General features: G+C 39.7%; 1 protein-coding gene and 1 long non-coding RNA gene across 6 annotated transcripts in view; one reads left to right on the top strand and one right to left on the bottom strand.

The window, feature by feature from the left end:
* The window catches only part of ntm (neurotrimin), a 447,916-nt gene that overhangs the window by 74,250 nt on the left and 356,012 nt on the right, over positions 1-17,654 (bottom strand). The gene's annotated exons all lie outside the window — the stretch shown is intronic.
* On the top strand, positions 3,959-5,553 carry LOC121909900. Its single transcript, XR_006099549.1, has 3 exons — positions 3,959-4,060; positions 4,203-4,763; positions 5,016-5,553. It is a non-coding gene; the product is annotated as an uncharacterized LOC121909900 (long non-coding RNA).

Genomic DNA, 17,654 nt, shown 5'->3' on the forward strand with positions numbered 1-17,654 from the left:
TCTCTCTAGTCTGGCACACAGAAACAGTCAGTGGCAAAGGCTAAGTGGGTAGTTGGGTCTAATGGCCTGGTGATCCTATAAATAATAGCTACACTGTTTCCTCCCCATTGATCACAGAGCCTTGGCTGACTGATACTGGGGGTTGGTGTATGTTGGATGGAGCTGACCTAAGAGCATGCTTGGCTGCCTTTCCCTCCACATGCTTCTGGTGCATGATCTATCAAACTGGGGGCCTGTACACCTCGAGAAATGACACTGCCTAATTGGCTGCTATGAGAGGCCCATCACTTAAGGCTAGCGTGGAAGTAGGGGAAAGGACTGACTCTGGACAAGGTTAACTAACTCCAAAGCTAAATCACTGGCCTTGAAAAGTTTCTTGGCTTTAAAAAAAGACCATAATTTGTGAGCAAAGTGTATTCCAGAGTGAAGGTTTAAACATGAGAAGTTGAGGCTTGATACATTTGGAGCAACAAAAAAAGCCCCTCAGATCATTACTAACTGGTGCTCATTTAACTGGATAGATGATTTGTTCATTAGAGGTAGCTTTAGTGAGGGTTTTTTTTTGCAGATCTGACATCTTAATTTGCTCACAGAGGTCAGGTGTCAGGGTCAGAGGCCCTCGCACGGATCAATCTGAGGTCTGCTGATTTCCATTTTAAAATTACCAGGATAGAAGAGACAGAAGTGCATAGACCGCAGAGTCGTCTTAAGATCCAGTGTGTGTCTCACAGTGGGGAGAAACTATCAGGGCATGACTGCGGAGAAGATTTCACACTGAAAGAAAGTGGAATATTAATATGATTTATCTGCTTTTCTGTGTCACACATCACAGCGGAAGGTAAGTTTTGACTTAAAATATATATATATATATTTTTATGCTTGGTCATCCATTGAGATTCTTCTGTTGCATACAGTAAGTAGTTGGAGGATCCAGTTGTGTTTATTTCAATTATTTTCTTAGTGTTTGTACAGTATATTTTCCTTTGCCTTCTTTCTCACAGCTGTAAAAGCAGTGATTTTTCATAGCACAATAAATCAGTCTTCCTGTGTGTGAAAGCTAAACTATGTAGTTGGGAAAACAGGCACCAGCTCATTCTAAATTTAATTTAAGGTCGAAAAGAGGAACTGATACATAAAACATGTACAATAATCAGAAATAAAGCTATACATCGCCACACAACCACAGATTCAAATCAAATTCTGTGTGAATTAAATCAAAAAGGGATATAACTATCTCTCCCAGTGCTCTCATTCCTCTAATATTGTGCATGTGTGTGTCAAAGTGTGTGACCCCCCTCTCTCCTGCATGCTAGTTAGGTTCCTAGATCATATCTACTTTGAGCTATGAAAAGTCAGACTCTGCAGTGTCCAACAATGCCTGAAATCTTTACATTCTGTGCAATCTGCAAAATGCTGTTTTGTAAAATATGTTGGTGGTACCACAAACCTTGCTACTCATTTTAGAAGACATAAACAGTAAAGTTTCTGGCAGGAGAAAAAATCAACCTGAAGTAACACTGGAATTAGCACCACCTGGATGCTCATATTCAAGTGAAACATGCAGGGTTTCTGCAGTGTTCAACAAATTAAAATCAAGACTTTTTGCACAAATAACGCAATATCATACCTTTTTCACGGTCATAATAGTTATGATGGTAAAACCAGTCAGACAATAAGGCCTATAATTATTGAGGACATCAATGTATTGATATTTATATCACATTTTTATCATTATTTCTACGCCGTATACAACAATAATTCCTAGTAATATAATTAATATTAAAATTAACAATTAATGTGACCTGGACCCGGATAAGTGGCAGAAAATTGAGAGATGGATTAAACAATTACAAAATAATTAATTCAATTAAGTTTTTGCTAAAATTGACACTTGCTCATCCTGAGTGGATGAGCTTCTTAGCTATACTAAGACTTTTCAAGACATGCAGATACCCTGAACATGGCATTCAGAAACAAATCAGTCACGTAAATCTGGCTACTTTGCACGTATGTTGATGTTCACAACAAGACAACATGTAACCAGTAATCAACTGTTTTGGTGGCTGTATTAAACATCAAACTCCACCCCTACAGTCATAAATCAATGACAGTTTAATCAACAGCAATACTGAATGAATATGCAAGGCTGTCAACTAACAACGTTATTTAATATAGAAAACTCACATTCAACACGAAACTACAGTTCTTGCAGTACTTATATTATGTAACTTTTCTCTTTTAGGGAAAAAGCTCCAAATGTCCACCTTCCTCTGTTTAGGGGGCAATTGTAGGTTGATAATAAGGACGAGGGACCACAAGGTAACACTGATTAGATGTGGATTATAACTAATTAAACCTACTGATGATGAAGTCACTCACAGTGACGCTAACATCTCTATGAGACATTATTTCTGAAGCTCTAGCTAATTTACAGATTGAGTCAAATTAAAGTTAAACTGTTTTCATGCCGATTTGATGTGTTTTTCACACCTCACAATCTGCCTGCTGCACACTGACTGTACATGACTGTAGTTCTCTAGCTGGAAGGTACCAACTACCGTGTCACGAGAGGCGGGGTTCTGTTTACCAGGCAGGTTTCCGATTTAAAATTTGAAGTTAAAAGTTGAAATGCGGAGATATGAAAATCTGTAATTAGTGACCTTTGGAGGGCATCTGCTCCCCTCCATGTGAGGAGAATCTTAATGTAAGTATTGTGACCAAAAGATTTCAGTGAAGGCACAGTTGAATATAAAAGCAGTCAGAAAAGCAGCAGAGTCATTTTATGAGAATTATAAGAAAACAGGGCTTCTTGCAGATTCATCAGTGATATGCATAGGCTTTGCTTTCACCTACAGTACTGTATATAAGGGAGGCAGTTTAAAAACAAAATGTTTTACCAAATATGAGACTCACTGTAATATTATTCTTCCCCAGAGGGCATTCTTAGGACTTTAACATTATACAGCTCACAAACAATAGATGAGAGTGAAAGAGTTTTGATAAATAACTGCTTTTTATTTGCTTTCCATGCTAAGTCATTTTTGTAACATGCTGCTGTTGTAGCAGGCAGTCATGGAAGGAAGTGAGTCTAAATTGTGTGTGTATAATATCAAAAGACAACAAGAAAAGATGGTTTACCATGTCCATGTTCCCTTACCTATTTTAGCCTGACAAGAAAACACTGGAAGAGGACATCAGAGAGAGTCCTGGCTTTATAATCCCAAAAGAATTTTCAAAGCTGCTTGAAAGAAAAGGTGTTTGTTGAAGTCAAGGGTTACGGTCAGATTTAGAAAAGGAAGCCGAATACACTTTAATGTGCATTTTTAAATAAAGCTGCTATATCTAATAAATGTGCTGTGCTGTTTACATTAAAAGCAGTGCCTCAATAACAAACGTGCCAATTTGATAACACTTTACTTGAAGCCCCCCTTTTTAGCGCTTTGATTTTATATTTTTTATATTTTTTTATATTTTCTACTGTGTTTATATACTGTGTGTTAGTGGAGAGGTTTAATAAGACTCTCAAAACCATGCTGAGGAAGGCCATCAACAAGGACGGAAGAAATTGGGACCATCTTCTCCCCTACCTTCTATCTGCGGTAAGAAAAGTCCCTTAGTCTTACACTGGTTCTCATCCTTTGACTTGTTGTATTCCCACAAACTTAGGGGTCTTCTACACATAGCCAAGGAGACTTGGGAGGAGAAACCCTGCCCACATCGTACCATGATTGAATATGTGGGGGTGATGCCAGACAGGATGGCAGCTGTGGTTCCCATTGTGAAGGTGCACGTGGAAAAAGTGCAGAGAGATCAGAGTGCAGCTTATAAGAGAGCAGCCCAAACCAAATGAAATACAAATGTATTTCATGTGGAACATGAAATATGTGGGTGCAACCCGAACATGAAATACGTACCCAGCCAGGAGCCGTATTGGGTACCGGAGGCCCACATTAAACTGATTGATGAGGAGGTAAGGTAGATGTTGGAGTTGAATGTAACTGAAAAGTCCAAGAGTGCCTGGTCAAGTCCCATCATCCTAGCAGACAAACCTGACAACACAGTACGTTTCTGTAAAAATTTCAGAAAAGTAAATGAAGTGTCTGATTTGATGCATATCCCATGCCTCAGTGAGTTAATTGAAACCCTTGGCAATGCACAATTCATAACCACCCTTGATCTCACAAAGGTTCCCTTGTCTGCAGAATCAAAGGAGAAGACTGCCTCTGCCACTCCTGGAGGCCTTTGGCAATACTGGGTGATAACTTTGGTCTGTTTGGAGCTCCCGCCACCTTCCAGCGCTTGATGGATCAAGTACTTAAACCCCATGGAGAATATGCATCTACCTATTTAGATGATGTTGTGATTCAGAGATTAGGAAAGCCACTTACCTTGTATGCAGAGGGTTCTGCAGTCCCTCCAACAAGCAGGCTTGACAGCGAATTTCATGAAATGTATGCCCAGGAGCCAAAACTCTGTGCCACCCAGGACTGGCCAAAACCATTGACAAAGTAGGTAAGATCCTTTTTGGGGTTTGCGAATTATTACAGACAATTCATCCCTGACTTTGCTATGGTAGCTGCCCCTCTCACAGAAGTGACAACAAAGAAACATTCCCAGATGGTGAAATGGACCCTGGCTGCTGAAGAAGCGTTTGGCAACCTGAGGAGGGCCTTGTGTTCAAAACCAGTCCATACTACCCCAGACTTCAGTAAGGAGTGCCTCTGAAGTAGGTCTGGGTGCTGTGCTATCCCAGATCAATGAAGGTGAGGAACACCCAGTTCTTTCTTTAAGTTGGAAGTTGTTGCCAAGAAGAAGAACTATGCCACAGAAGAGAAAGAGTGCCTAGCCATAAAACGGGCCCTGGAAACACTCAAATACTACTTGCTTGGAAGGAGGTTCACTCTAGTGATGGATCAATGCATTGCCATTGCAATGGCTAAAAACAAAGAGACAAACAGCAGGGTAACTAGGTGGTTCTTAAGCCTCCAACCTTTTAACTTCTCTGTCATTCACAGGCCGGGATGGTACCATGGAAACACAGAAGCCCTGTTTTGCCATTATGCCTTCTGGGCCTTGTTCACCCTGCTGAGGACAGGCCTGGGGAGAGGGATATCTGGCATCACAAGGGGACATGTAGTGCTAGATACCCATACAGGAGCGGTTGCCACACCACAAAATTGCTGCTGTTGCACACACTACATCTCCCAGAATGCCTCACCACTCAGACAGGTGTAGGTGCTTAAGCAGGACTTGGAGACTTGACAGAGGCAGAACAAGGGGAGCAGTGGAACAGATAGCACATGGCTGGAAGTAGCTGGGCAAACACTTTGAAAAGACCACCTACATTCATGAAAGTACCTTAATGACTACGAACTGTTCAAATAGAAGAAGACCACTTAATAGCTGAAAATGTAGGAGCGAAAATATGATGAGCGGGTAAAAACTGACACTTTATGTTTTTGCATATTTTTTCTCCTCTGGGATGTTTTAAGTTGGCTCTTGGACTTTGATTTTAATTGAAGAAATTACCTGAGGTACCTGTTAATAAAATGCTTGCTGGAAAATAAAACTTCAACTTCTTTTTGAACCTTCTATTTGTGCCTGTTTTTTCATTTATATTGCACTGCCCCAACCTTGCCTGCCCTGGTGACCTCTCATGACATTACAGTGATAACTCCTGCTTCCTGAGTTGCATGCGCTTTGGGTGTCTGGAAATTTAACAAGTGTAAAGGGCAAGTGACTTACAATAATGTTGGTGTTGAGATGTCAAGCATTCATACTATTAAACTATAAATGTTGAAGAAATATATAACAGCTTGCAGTTAAAAATATGAGATCTTCTCATACCAGATTGCTTATGGAAGATACAAGAATTTGCCAAACCACGTGTGCAATGTAGAATAAAAGGTATTGTTACAGTAGGTGGCATCTCTTTAGAAATCATTATCATTCACTTATCAGTTCTGTGACCTCGTGATAATTTGTTTCACCTTTCCAACTATAAATCAGACAGGAAAAACTTGGCAGACAAAAAAAGATGAAAGAGGCATTAAAGGTAATACAATAGGCCAGTGGATAAGTGGTAGTGGAAGGTTTAAAAAGGATTATGCACAATGTAGAGCCTTTGAATCTAAAATTGCAGCCTCATTTGGTCTGGTACTTGCCATCAAGCATTCTGCTCTAACACATTTAGGAGAGAAACTGTAGCTCTGCAGTCAATCTAAAATGTACACGAGTGATGTTCTTTTCCAAAAAGCAAGTGTTGCAACAAGCCTACCAACAACTCCATTGACTAAATGTCATTAAGGGAAACATGTAGTTCCTCCCCCTCCTCTCAGTTTGTCAAGCTGTTTTGAGTAACAACAAAAATGATCTAGAATTGGAAAAAAAAAATCTCAAAAATGTCTCCAATTTTCAAAAAGGCCAAAATATTGTCCACCCTATCATAAGAAGCCTGGGGATGACACACACACAACAATGCTGCTGGTCTTCATTCATCTTTATATTTTACATCCTGACCTCATTACCCAACAGTCCATTATGGAGGAAGAGTTCAAACAAACAAGCAAGTGAACAAACAAAAGAGCTACTGGCAAATCGTATCGTCAGGGATTCCACAACTCCCTGTTGTAATTACCCAGCGTTCAGCTGCCTCTCACGCGCTGTCCCGCCTATCTGTTGCCCTGACGAATGCTTGCTGAATAGTAATACTGAATCTGCGTCAGTACCAGGTATTGATAATGCCATATGCAGTTTAAATTAGTCTGGGTGGATGCTAATCAATAGTGCACAGTTGTCAGGCCTTTAGTCACCTCTGGCCCCGACTGATGAACATCGATTCAGACTTAAGTGGACCTAAAAGCCAGAGAAGAAGAGCAATGGTATCTGGGGTGGGTAAACAAAACTCCCAGAATAAACATGGCAGGATGGGGAAGAGTCGGTGTATTTATCTGTCTTACACCAGCATGTTCCATTATTACAAGAATCAAAGGGAAGCAGACAGCTGCAGGGATGGGCAGGAGGCAGCTTTCTAGGCCACAGCAGAGACACAAAAGAAGTGGGTGCCTTTGTTTAGTGTTTTTATAATTTCAGTTTATTTGTTACCTTATCTGGCAAAGATGGATACAGATGCAGTGGCAATTGGTGCATGTCAGTGGTGATAGCCAGAATGAAATGGGAGATATACAACAGATGTAAGTATGAGTATGAGTATAACAGAGCTGAGGGCTGTCCATGTGCCACTGAACATTTCTTCTCTGAAGGCCACATTAATGAAGAGGCTAATACTACCAAAAAATGTTTTAGGGCCTTTATTATTAAAGCATTGGCTCACCCAAACCACATGAAAAACAAATGCATTTGTTCTGCTATCTAGCCATGTAAATAGTTTGTATTTTATTTGTCCAGGTTTAGAGATACCTGTGACTGAGATTTCTACCTTCACCCCAATATAATGGTGGTGGTGCTCACAGTATTGAAAGAATCATAAATATACTACATCTTTCAGAAACCATGTCCCTGTTATAATCCATAGACCTCACTGTGATCATTTTCATTGGAACTACTTTCTGAGGAAGACACAGTCCCTGTGAAAACAGTTTACATGCCATTCTGTGGAGTATCTGGGACAGTATTTCTGGAAAGAAAGGTTGCTATTGAATTTTTAATTCTTTTTTTTTCAATGCTGTGAGCACAACACATGAATCCATTTGTACTGGGGTGGAGGAGGAAATCTCAGATACAAATGAAAATATATATAGTAGTGGTTTTCATATAAATAGTATATTATTATGAAATCATGATTTTTTTTACCATATTATGTCAGCTACTCCAGAGTCTTTCAGGTACCACCTGGCAACTGCCAAAGTGTGGATGTTTGGGAATTTAGGTAGTTCAAATCAAATTAGATACAATTCTTCAAGTAAATCATATGTGAAACATGAAAATAATTACAATTTTTAATTGTTTTATGTAACACAAAATCATGCACATAAACATAAGTAATCTTAAATTGGCTGTCAGCTAGATATAGCCAACTGAACTGACCTTGGCTCTTGTGGCTTCCTATGGGATCTTAAGTGACTCTAATCTACAGGCAGTGGTGTACCGTAACACATATCTCGGTCGTGTTTGTCCACTGGAGTGACTGAGCCTATGTGGTACACTAACTGCAGGTGTGATGGCTGAGTGTGGATCTTGCCATCCAACCATCTCAAAGTTGAAGAAAAATATCGGTTGACTGGAAGCTGAGCTCAAAGAGAAAGACAAGTTCATCCTGGAATTTTTCATCTGTCACCACGGCTCAGGCAAAACACCTCACAGTCCTGGGCTCCTCTGGTTGTGGTAACCAGAACGTGACCAGCACATCTCACTCCCCTGACTGTCCTACTCCAGTAACAGACAATAATCTCACTCTTCTGTGGCCCGGTTCCATCACCACAGGAGTTCCAGAGCCTGAGGCTGTTTCAGCCTGGCCTGAAGATCCATGGAGCAAAGCCCAAAGCCATGGCCACTCGTCATGTCCCAGCAGAGGCACGGTCACTCATCAGCGGGGGTACAGTGAAGGCCCTAGTGAGTTTGACTCCTCATCAACACATCCAACAGCAATTTATGAGAACAGTGTCAGTCCCCCTTCCCATGGTGTCCCCCAGGGCTCAGTTCTTAGACCATAACTATTCATTATTTTCATTCTCCCTCTTGAACATATAATTTGTTGACATGGCGTCAGTTTTCACTGCTATGCTGACAACACACAACTTCACATACACACCAAGCCCTCTCAGACAAATGATATTAATGCTTGGATGACCTTCAATTATCTCAGACTTAACCAGGATAAATCTGAGGCTATCCTCATTGCCTCCCCAGCCACACTTTGCAAAGTCTCCCATCTAAATTTGTATGGAATACAATTGAGTATCACCATATCTGAATGTATGAAAACATTTAAACATTTTGTTTGAATACATTCAAATGTGTGAATGTGTACAAACGTTTTGATCAAATGAATTCAGATGTTCAAAAAAATCTGAACAAATAGATTTAATTTTTGAATCTGTGAAGAGATCTGCTGCTTTGCTTGACAGTTTGTGACCAAATGAAAAAAGATTTACACATATAATTTTCAGTGTGTGAGGGCATAAAGAAGATTTGCACCAAGGTTTGCAGTTACAAAAATGGTTTGCAGTTACACATCTATCTGTTTGTGGGGGTGAAAAGTTCACACAAAACTCAATTGTATGTGTGAATCCCAAGTTTACAGCTACAGATCAAGTCTGAGTGCAAATCAAATATACGGGTACTTTTGTCCCACATTTGACACTTCCCAAATAGCCAATGGTGATGATCAGATTAACATATCATTTGACTATCAATATCATTTCACTATGCAATCACAGAGCCAGGGGGACAAGCCTTTCTAGCAGTTTTTTCCTGCAGTCTGCCAAGAGGTAGATCGCTAGTGATGTGCAAAGCAGTTCTTTTCTGTGTACTGAATCACTAGAATTAGTTAAGTAAAAAAAATTGTTCACAGAATAGTTAAGTGCTTGACTGGAGCTCTGACTCTCACAAACAGTGTATATTCCATATGATCTCCAATACTAGCAGAACTAATGGCTAAGTTAATGGCTACTGGAGCTATCGGCTAACACCAGAGCTAACAGCTAACCTCCACTCTAGAAAAGCCTCTATTAAACCTATATTGTATGGTTTCATATTTTGTGAAGCACCTTGTAACTCTGGTTTCAAAAGTAACTGCAAACCTTTCTGTAATTCACTCATACACTGGAAATTATTTGTGTATTTGTATAATTATATGTGCATTTTTTTCACAAAATGTCATGCACAGCTACAGATCTCCTTACGGATTCAAAAATTAAATCTATTTGTTCAGATACAGTATTTTTTTACACATTCAAACATTTGAATTAATTTGATCAAAATGTTTGTACACCTCTGTTTTGACACACATATCAAAAACTTCTTCCATCTGAAGAATATCTCCAGACTACATCAGTCTCTTTCCCACTCTGTTGCAGAGACTCTCATTCATGACTTTATTACATCTCGATTACTGTAATGCCATCTTCGTGGGTGTACCCACTCGGGGGATAAATAGACTACAGTATGTCCAGAATTCAGCTGCAAGAGTTCTCTGCCACAGTTCACTGGGGGCACATCACCCTTCAGTAATTACACTGGCTCCCAGTTAAATACATTTGTTTTAAAGTACTTCTCTTTGTTTGCACATCTCCCCATGGCTTTGCACCTCCCCTACCTATCCAATATTCTCCATCCCTACACACTTACTTGCTCACTACATACCACTAATGCCCACTCCACTAATGCCCTCTAAATCTATTCTTTCTTTTTTGGGGGGGGGTGAGCAGTTACTTACATCACTAGCAATTTAAAACATTTAGTCATTTCCTCCTCTATTTCTATTTCCTAATGCCACTCTTCATGATATATATTCATAAAATGGATACACAAACATTGTTAACCCAATTTGTGCAAAATAACTGAAGTGATGTAGTTTATCGAAACATACAATTTGACGCATGCACCACTGCAACATTCAGTAAATACAATCCATAGCGGTTGTTTGATTGCTAGCTGCTGGTGTTACTCATTTAACCAGTGCAACAGAGTACCAGCTGCTCCTTCATGAATCACTTTGGCAAGCAGAAGCTTGACAATTGGCAGGACCATTTATATTGTAAACATGACTAATTTCTTGATCTGTTTTCAATATGCCAAAGCTTTGCCCTTTGAGAGGTGAACAATTTGTTATTGTGTGTTGTCCGCTAAGTAAAAGCCAACATTTATCTGAACTCCATATCCCAAGTGTCCTAGGGCACTGCTATCACCGTGAAGGATTGATTATGATATGGCGGCGAGTTGCACTCGGTGCCTCAGGGTCATTGGATCCACCCATGAAGAGAAAGCTGTTGTTCTGGACATTGAGATTGGGACCGGGAAGGTCTAGAGGGCTAAAGTGTGCAGACAACTGATAGTGTGCACCAGAGTGAGGATGGAAACAAGCAAACAAACAAAAACAAAAAAGCAATGTCATCAATGGACTAAATCCTCCACAACATCCAAAACAAAATATGTTATCAACAAAGTCTAACACAATAGTATACATTTTATTTTGCACAAATGATATAAGGGTTGACATGCTGTATCTGATAGCTCACTCAACTATTATAACAGTAATGCTTCTGAAAAACAAGACTACATTTCCCATAAACCTTGTTGAACACCGTCACACACAGGATGTCCCTACTTCCCTCATATCTTTTAAAGTACACCTGGACCTCTTTTTAATTCTTTCTACTACACAATAAAAAGAAGTTGGCATTATAACTCTGAGTACCATTTATTTAACACATGCATTCTCCATCTCTTGACTGTTAAAATAGGTCTTATTACAAATAGATGTCAGTCACACCTTCATGGCTTCTGTTATCTTATTCCATCTGCAGGGTGTTTTAGGGAACCTAGTGACTTTATCAAAGTATTACTGCTGCATCTGCCACATATTTACTCAAGTCAAAGTGTGGCCACTCAACTGACATGGCATCTGTTTATCTGTAACAGCTATTCTTCATCTGCATTTGCTCCCAGTTGACATTTCACTCACCTTCTCCCCAAGGTGCCAGGGCTTTAGACTGGACACACTTTAATTATATACTGGTTAGTCATACTGTTGCTTTTATTAACATTTCTGGTCTGTCTAATTATGTCTGTGCTTTGTAATCAATGAAAGACACGATTTTGGACCTTAGAGCATCATTCAGACATGCTCATCATACACTTACTCGTCCTGAGCTTGAGTCACATCGTGCAGTGAGGAATAAAGCACTCCTCTCTTCACTCTGCTCCATTTTCAGATGGAACGTCGGCTGACCGCAGAGTGGCTGACAAGAAGTCCTTTTAAGTTTGGCTTTTTAACTATTTGAAATTTTGAAATTTCTCAAGAGCGCTGAGGTGGTATGCATTGCTTTATCCAGCTTCATTATGAGCCCACCCCTGCCATAACTTCTGTAGTCGGAGTTTGCATTTCAACGAGCAAAGCAGGACACTGGAAGTGTTGCTGGTTGTTCAGCAGCTAAAAAGTCTTTACAGCCTTCCAGAGGATGGAAATTTATATCAGGAATGGTTTAAATACATTGTTGGAGACAATCCTTCCTCCATTATCAGTGAGCGGTTGTGTGTGTGTGTCTGCTTAACAAGACTCAGTACTCTGCAGGATTTTCAACTTTTTCATCTTCAATCTTTAGATGAAGTTTTAAACATTGTTTCTCACTGTTCCTCAGCTAAAGGAATATAATATATCTGTGCTAAAGCTAAGCTAGCAACCTCCGGCTACATTTGGTAAAAAATACTTTTACTTTGTGCGGAAACTTAGACACGATCTTACTGTTCTGAAACATCCTGTTGAAACTATGCAACAGCAGGTTCTTCCCTTCATAAAGGATCAGACTCCACTTCATAGACCGCTATACTGTATATTGTCTTAAGCCTCTAGCTGCAGACATTATTCCAGGTAAAGATGTGGCGTAAGGGAATTTGCATTACTCATTTGGTCATATTCCGATTCCAACCATAATACCAGATCTTTAACCTACCAGACTCCTCACAGTTCTGACTAATATCGGGTTTTGCTCTAATTCAGAATTACATGCAACTAAATCTCTACATATATTCCACAGGGCCATTATTTCAGCTCCACCTTCCCTTAGTTTCCCTCTTCCATGCACCCTACAAATTTGTCTCCATATTGTAAAATAAGAATAAGAATAATGATAAGAATAATTTACTGTAGATCTTAATTTTGTGTAGATCAGATCAGGGATTTTGATTGATTGATTTATTTTATTGGGAACATATTTTCTTAGAAGGACAGAAATATAAAATAGGTACAGTGACTCTCCAGCCCTTTCATGAAACAGAATCTACCTCAGTGCAATTTAAAAAGGCAAAAAAAAAAAAAAAAGCATTTCACAATTTAGAGCTGCTACTAAACACTGTTGTTAGAGTGTTTTGATTTATTAACTAATATGAACATGAAGATGTCAAATTTGATAACTTTCTCATCTCCTCTGGCAAGGTCTTAGAGCAGCTGGGCACATCTGAATGAATGGATGTTCACAACAAGCACAAATTAAACTAGAGGTCAAAACACAGGAGGTGATGTCTTGTTTTATTTCCATTTTATATTAGCCCACATCACACTGATCAAAGTTTGAATGCTGTCTGGGAGGCTCTTTGAAAAATCCTGAATGTCAACATTATACATAATACACAACCGCCCCTGTCACTGAAATTACTGTTATTAAATGCTCTCTGCTGACAGTAAACTCTACAAACAAATTTACATTCACTGCTGCGGAAAGAAATCCTCCACAAATGTCAATTTTTCCAGAACTAGTAAAAAACAGTCTTTACAACTTGACAACCATTTTTCAGTCAGTCCACTGGGTTTTTGAAGGTTTTTATAGACCCTGAGGTTGGGGAACTTTCTGAACCCTAAGAGAGCCTGCAATCTTGGAAGTGTGAGTCATGTTTTCTGCTGACAGCAACAATGCACTATTCTTTAACCTTACTGCATAGAGGAATACAGCAGCAGCTCAACAGGGAAACGCTGTCCGAGGAAACACAAAGAGAGATTGATGCTAAAAAGATTGTAAATGTGGCAGATATCCATTTGATATGACTAACTCAGACTGCTGAGGCTTCATATAAGCTTCAGTCAAATATTTGCACAAAATGACTGTTTGGACACACTGTGGATTTTGGCCCCCATCACTTACATTGAAAGCATTGAAAGCCATCTTTTAATAGCCAGTATGAAGAAGGGAAATTATTACAACTCTTTCAGCATTCATAAGGGCACTTCACTGCTGTTTTAGGACAGACTTGGAAAATGACGAACCTGTCCTTTAAGAGACAAAGCGCAAGTGGCTAGGCTGCATAAGGTCAATATGCATGAGTGCCTTAAGTTCACTTCTTTGTAAATGTTTTCTGTAATGTGTGATTTTCTTTGTCTTCAAGAACACTTGTGTGTATCTTAAGATTTTCCTCTTGACCATTATCTTTTCGGACTGAAAAAATACTGTTTCCCCATATAACCTTTAAAAATTTCCACCGTCATCTCCCTGATATCAAATGATTTAGTGAGACGTCATGTAGACTGCAACATCTCACTGTAGAGAAAATAGAGTGTGTAACTTGGACGCCAACAAGAACTCAGCTGGCATTGATATTTCTATGCTAGTCTGGTTATATGAGAAAACCCTGCTTTATTTTTTATGAGGTGGTTGTGTAACTACAGCAAGACAGCTGACAGCAGCTGTAAAATAAGATAAAGAGAGAGGGGAAAACTTGTGGGTAGAGACAGCCAAGAAAGACATTTTACAACCTGCACTTAAGATATTGCATTACTGATGTTCTTATTGATGTGCAAGACTGAGTCTCCGACATTCTCCCATCAAGGAGTTTTGGTGCTGTGTAATGTAATGGCAGAGAGTGTGTTAACTCTTCCTCTCTTTGACCTAGCACTGCCAGCCACATATTTATCTCTCAGAAACATCACCACCTAAAACTGCATGATTTTTCCTGTTACTTAGTGCATGTAGCTATCTGCTGCTGGATTCAGGCACGGTGTGATGCAAAACGAGACAGTTGTCACACATTGATGTACGAGCTGTGCAGGCTTTTCTGTTTCCCTGGCAATGGTTTAAGATTAAGGAAGATAGAAGCGATGCTTGTAAATTGTCGTGTTTATGAGCTCCTGAATGGCTTTTATCATTCAGGAGCTCCCCTGCCATGGCCGTAATTGAATCGCTACCCTTTTGTCATGTGTATGGTCCATATGCCTGTGGGGAAATGCAGCTCTGACATCCATTTCGCTACATCCACTTGCCATTGTCTGATTGTGGGATTAAATTAAGACATAATTAAATTATGATTGCCGGTGTACTAAACTCACAAACCTCAGCAAAACATTTCTCACACAGACACAGGGGAAGGTATCATTTCATTTCATGCATTTCACTTGTCTGCAATTAAGATTTTTTTTTTTTTTAGGAACACTTAAAAATGATGCAGGCGCTGACTGGCCATGGAGAAGTTCACACTATGACCTCAGTAATAAACATGAAGTAGAATTATCACCTTTCTGACAATATCAATCAAAACTGAAAATGTATAAGCTTCATAAATGTAGATTTATGGCAGAGCTGTTGTATTGGATTGCATTAGGTTGCTTATTAGGTGCAATCCATAATAGCAGGTAGCAGTTGCCATCACAACTGAAAGTGAAAGAATCTAGCACTTTGACAGTTAGTATCTGGAACTCGTTAAAAGTATCTAGCACTTGAAGCATGGATAGAAAGAGAAAACCCACGGCCGGCGGTGCAGAGAAGGTGCACCAAACAAAGAAAAAAAGGCTTTGCTGGCTGATGCCGCAAAGTGTGCTAAGATAACGGATTTATCTAAGCAGTCAGCGGGTGATGATGAGGCCAGTGGCGAAGAGGCAGAAACAACAAAGAGGAGTGAGCAGGGAGCAGGTGCTTTGTCATGCTTCTAATGCTATGTGCTGTGGACTAAAGCTAAATGAATTAACTAAAGAACAAAATGTTGTTGTTAACCTCGGGGTTTCGATGCTAGAGTCTTGCCGCAGCGTTTCCAAGGTTTAACTAGTCACTCAGGGTACAAACATTTAGAGAAGTTTACACTAAATATCTCTAAAGAGTCCACGGTTAATGGGTAAAATAAACATGCAAATTTGATCATTGTCTTCTAGACTATTCATCAATTCTTTTTCCCACTATAGCCTATAAGGCACATAATATTTGATAGCCAGCCCAGCAATGAAAGTTATCGGTTAAACACTCTACAAACAACTACTCCAAACAATCAGGTGAACATGGCTTTGAACAAGCAAAGGAAATGATGAAGGAGGAGGGAGCAGGAACCAGCACAGATCCAGTTAGAGGTGTGTGTGTGCACTATTGAATGTTATTGTGTGACTGTGAAGTAAATGAGAGCACAGGTTGGACTACTTCATTCAAGTTATTTTATTGTTGTATTACAAGAAATAGAATGAATGGCAAGTATGTCGCATAATACATCACATATGTATTTGTCAAGGTTGGACTATTCATCATTAATTTAATATATACAACAATATTGAATGCTCATGTCAGACAGTTCATATGATGTCTGCTGTATGCATTTCTAACAAACAGATAAACCTGAGTCAGACAGGGAAAGTTCCGAGGAAGTCTTTGCAGGGATCTCTATGGAAACAGGTATGTGTGACCACCAGCCGGTGCCACTACATTAGTAGTAGTTTCAAAGTAACTGAAGCATAGATATATTTTACACTCTTATGTGTTCTTACTGATTGAATACAACTAATTACTGCTCATAACTCAGGCCATTAAGTCAAATTAGGTGTCAGGTGATCATAACATTGCTTCAACTTTGATTTTTTGCTTTCTGTGCACACAAACATGGGGAGGAAAACTTTGGAAAATTAGTTTCATCATTTTACATATTAGCCAAACACAAACAATACAAAATAACCGATTCATGATTCATTGATGGACAAACGTGTCAGTTTGGTGTATCAAACTAAGGCTGCTAGACAGCAAATCCCTGGGCTGCTTTTTGTTGCCAGTCCAACCCTGAAATAATGTCTCCAGCTTTCAAGTGGCATTACAGTGAGCCATGTGGCAAGTCGTCTATATTCAGTCAGGTAGCTCTGACTGTAGATATTACGGTGTTAAGGATAGCCACATTGATGATGATAGGTGATTTTAACATTTGCATGTTTGCTGCTTCAATCATATTAAGCACAGTTCACAGCTTGTGATTTATGCACTCTGCAGAGCAAAGCCAAGGTGTCATCTTTTCCTGCTGCTCAACTCCACGGTGCAGTGCTCTGTGTCCCAGCAGTTCCAGTCCAGTCAAGCACCACTAATGTTTCATCATTCTTATAGTCTGATAGTTAAAGCAGCAAGCAGTGTCACTCCTCTCCTGACTCGTCTTACAGTTACAAAGTTCCATCCATTTCCAAAGCTTTTACCACCGCTGTTATTTCCCCCTACCCAAAGTCAGTGACAGGCTTCAAATTATGTATGGTAAATTAAATATGCCATCGCAATATTGATGTTTTCGATTGAGAGAACATGATTTGACTCAGCTTAAAAGAGGCAAAAAATCATGTCATACACCTACAGCAAACGAATCTCCGGCAGTAATCAAAAGCTGCCTGACAAATTAAAGCTTCTTGAGAGGTCCTGAATAGCGCTTTGATTTCTTCTCCAATCCCACACACGCAATCTAGCATGCAAACTGTGGGCTGAACATTCAGCTCAAGTGGCAGCACAAGTGCAAGCAGGATGTGCATTCCACTTACATCGCAATGTAAACCCATGTTAATATCGCTGTCAATTCTGATTTGTGGTTGGGGAAAACTTTAGTAGACATTTTTAAAATGTGTTCCAGTCGCATGCTGCTACAGGCGGCTGGTTCCTGTGTTTACTTCCATTGTCAGACACTTATAATAACAATCTGAGCCTGTCGGTGGCAAAAACAAGTACTTTTTAACGGAGGTACTTTAACAGGCACAATTGCTCCCA

The sequence above is a fragment of the Thunnus maccoyii genome, chromosome 13, assembly GCF_910596095.1.
Source record: "Thunnus maccoyii chromosome 13, fThuMac1.1, whole genome shotgun sequence".
NCBI lineage: Eukaryota > Metazoa > Chordata > Actinopteri > Scombriformes > Scombridae > Thunnus > Thunnus maccoyii.